General features: G+C 41.0%; 1 long non-coding RNA gene across 1 annotated transcript; it reads left to right on the top strand.

The window, feature by feature from the left end:
* The first annotated feature begins 333 nt into the window (after positions 1-333).
* LOC103650473 (uncharacterized) lies at positions 334-1,092 on the top strand. Its single transcript, XR_002268399.1, has 3 exons — positions 334-374; positions 587-793; positions 877-1,092. It is a non-coding gene; the product is annotated as an uncharacterized lncRNA (long non-coding RNA).
* Positions 1,093-4,022: the final 2,930 nt, after the last annotated feature.

Genomic DNA, 4,022 nt, shown 5'->3' with positions numbered 1-4,022 from the left:
ATACAGATGGTTCGAGATACAATGGTTCTATTTATTATTTTGGTTCGATGACGATAATGATGTTCCTCGATGAGGAAATGATTCACGGGTTGGTTATACGATAAAACTTGGCTTCCACTAATAATAAATACGTGACCAACTAAAAGCAACTGCTTGAGCTTAACCCCACATAAAGCTAGTCCACCTCAGCCAAACGGGACATTTGCTGAGTACGTTGATGTGTACTCACCCTTGCTTTCACAAAACACCAGGTTGCCTTTGGTGCAATCTATGCTCAGGTAAAGAAGAAGGCGTCGAGGCGGATCTCCAGGAGTTCCAGGGCTTCGACGAGTTCGAGGATTAGGCTAGCGACCTCCCCCAGTCAGCTGCCTGTGGTGGGTTTATTTACGTTGGCTACGTTTCTATTCTGTGTACTTTGATTATATTATGTAAATGACTCTAGTCTTTATATTATTACTTACTCTTTATTGTAATTCGAAGCATTGTGCTATGATGAGTCATTTATGTAATCGCCGTGTACGTGAATTACTGATCCTGGCACGTACATGGTTCGCATTCGGTTTACCTTCAAAACCGGGTGTGACAGGCTGCTCGTGAAACAGACGCTGTTTTCGCCAAGGCTGGATGCAACCACCTGAAAACTGTCAATAAACCAACCTTCGGCCTTTTAGCATCAAACTTGGACAACATCCCAGCCGAGGCTAGAAGCGTAGGTAATATGTTTATCACTCAAATCTAGACGAAGGGTGGCCGAGAAGTTGCTGGAGACGAAGCTCGGGCACTAATTAACAAGGTATGGAGATTTTCCTGCTTTCAGGCTTCTTCGCGTTTATCACTGTGTTTCATAATGTCTTTTTTACATATTGTTATCTCCAGGGCGAGACTGATGAAGATTGACAATCTGAAGCTTATCCTAATAGTTATGAAGAATGCTTTCGAGGCTATCTTGTAATTTTGCCAGTAGTCCTGAAAGATGCTCTTAGAGCTCTTTTTTTGTAAATGAAAAACATTATATTCGGCAAATAAATGTCGAAGAATGTAATATCTTTGTAAACATCTATGAATACCTTGCAGTATTACCTTTCTTCTGTTGTTACTTGTTTTCCTATGGACAAAACTAGTGTTGTCGTTTTTTGAGCCGAAGGCGAAAAACACCTTCCCTTCTTTTCGTTCACAACGAAGCATTCTTGAGCTGAAGGCGAAAACACCTTTCGTTCTTTTTCATTAGTGTCTCATGCAATGTGCCATGGTGCGATGAAGCTAAAAGATGTCTAATGAATGCTTGTATGAATGCAAAGTATGATGTGATGCTTTATGCTAGTGTATGCCGAAGGTAAAAAATTCACACACCTAGACTCTGCATCCTCTTAGGAACGACTTTGGAGTCTCTTCACCTTTACTAGGTGGTACCTTAGCTCTGCATCCCCGTAAGAATGACTTTGGAGCTTAACTCTGCATCCCCTTATGAACAACTTTGTAGCTTCTTCACCTTTACTTAGGTGGTAGACTTTGGAGCTTCTTGATATTTTTACAATCGATGGTGTAATCTCAGATCTTTACATTTTACATATGGGGGAAATGTGCCCTTGTATTGAATAGGGCTGCAAAAAGGAAATGAAAATTACAACATATGGCCCCGTTAAAAACCTTTCTCTCCTCTTGAAAGGAAAAAAGGGTACCATAGAGAAAGAAAAATTACATAGTTGTTACACATAGTATCTCCAAAGCTCGTCTGCATTCCAGGATCTTGGAAAATCATTCCCATCCATGTCTCTTAATATGTATGATCCTGGTCTTGACGAAGATACTACCAAGAAGGGGCCCTCCCACTTGAGTTGTAGCTTCCCCACTGTTTCTGGGTTAGCTATTCTTCGAAGCACCAAATGTCCTGGCTTGATGTTCTTTAATCTAACTTCCCTATCTCGCCACTTTGCTGTTTCGGCTTGGTATTTATTAATATGATCTATTGCCTGAAGTTTGACCCCTTCTATAGTCTTTTGACACTTTGCAAATGTCTTTGTCCTCTTCCGAAGCTAGAGTCATTATTGATCCTGTCTTTGCTTCTTCTGGTGTTATTGCTTCATCACCGAACAAAAACTTAAACGAGGTGAAACCCGTTGATCTTGAGACGACAATATTATGATTCCACACCACCTTTACTAGCTCATCTGGCCACTTTCCCTTTGGCAAATTAAAGATTGATCTCATTATTCTTGTGATAATGATTCCATTTGTCCGCTCTGCTAAGTCGTTGGATTCAGGATACTCGTGCGAAGTGTATTTTTGTTCCAATCTGATTACAGAAAGTTTTGAATGCTTCGGAGTTAAATTGTGCTTCATTATCAACTGTGATAGCCTTTGGCACGCCGAAGTGGCAAATGATATTTTGCCAGAAAAAACTTTTGAAATGTGGCTGAAGTTATTGTAGCTAGTTGTTTGGCTTCGATCCATTTTGAGAAATATTCCACTGCTGCTACAACATATCTCAGATTCCCTTAGGTTGGTGGAAGTGGTCCCATGAAATCTAGTCCTCATCTCTGCAATGGCCAAGTGGGCTGAATTAGTTGCATTAGAATGAAGGTTGTTTCTGGTCGCTGGCACACTTCTGGCAATTTTCACATTTCTGCACTAGGTCTACTGCATCCAAAGCAGCCTTCGGCCAGTAAAACCCTTGTCTAAAAACCTTGCTAAGGAGTGGCCTGGATCCAATGTGGGCTCCACATATTCTTGAGTGTATTTCCTTCATCAATTCTTGGCCTTCGGCTCTGGATAGACATTTTAGCAATGGGGAGCATACTCCTTTCTTAAACAGTTACCCTTCTATAATCATATATGGCCTTGTTTTGGCATGCATCGTTTTTATGTAAGCTTCATCATCCGAAGGGTAATTGCCTTGGAGAAATGATACAATTTCTATTCTCCAATCTTCGCTATGCACAAGCGAAATTGTAAGCACAACCCTTTCCATGAGTTCAACCGAAGGTGCCTTGAGAGATTCAAATAACACTTCTGGGGGGAGTGAGAGCCCCTATGCCGCTGATTTGGCTAGCAAGTCTGCTTGTTCATTATCCTCTCTTGGGATATTTTACACTAAGAATCCTTCGAAGGAGGCTTCCATTGTTCAGAATGTGTCAAGATATTTTTCAAGCTTCGGATCCATTGCCTTACTGCTTTTCTCAACCTGGCCTGTGATTACTTGAGAGTCAGATTTAGGTAATGTTCTTCTTATTCCCATGGCCTTAAACTTTCGAAGCCCCAACAGGACTGCTTCATATTCTGCAATGTTGTTTGTGCACTTGAATTCCACCATGGCTGCGTAGCAGGTTTTTATTTTTAATGGTGAAATTAAAACAGCTGCTGCACCTGCGCCGAAGTTCCTCACGAGCCATCACAGAACATTGTCCAAGCTTCATCATCTATCAGATGTCCTTCTTCATGAGCCCCTAGCGTACAATCGGCAATGAAGTCTGCCAGTGCTTTAGATTGGATCGAAGATCTATGAACAAAGTCAGTGGTGAATTTGTTCAACTCTACAGCCCAATTGCCAACCCTTCCTGTAGCCTCTCTGTTTCTTATGATGTCTTTTAAGGGTTGAGACGAAGGCACTATTATATGGTAAGACTGAAAATAATGTCGAAGCTTCCTGGAAGCCATCAATACGACATATAGTACCTTCTCCAATTCTATGTAATTCCTTTTCAATGGACTTAATACTTCAGAGACGAAGTAAATGGGGACTTATTTCTTTGTCTGTTCATCCTGCTTTTCTTGAACCAGTGTTGCACTGACTCCAGCATGGGAGGTAGCTACATACAATAGTAGTGGAGTTCCTGATGAAGGTGGAGTCAAGGTTATTAACTGTACAAGATATTGTTTCAAATCTTCGAAGGCCTTTTGTTGAACTAGTCCCCAATGAAAGACTTTGGCTGACTTTTAATACTTCAAAGAATGGTAGGTTCCTTTTTACTGATCTTGAAATAAATCTATTCAATGATGCCAGATTCATGTCAATCTCTGGGCAC

Source organism: Zea mays, chromosome 3 (assembly GCF_902167145.1).
Source record: "Zea mays cultivar B73 chromosome 3, Zm-B73-REFERENCE-NAM-5.0, whole genome shotgun sequence".
In the NCBI taxonomy this organism is placed as follows: Eukaryota; Viridiplantae; Streptophyta; class Magnoliopsida; order Poales; family Poaceae; genus Zea; species Zea mays.
The sequence above is the reverse complement of the archived record's forward strand: the minus strand, read 5'-3'. Positions and strand labels throughout refer to the sequence as shown.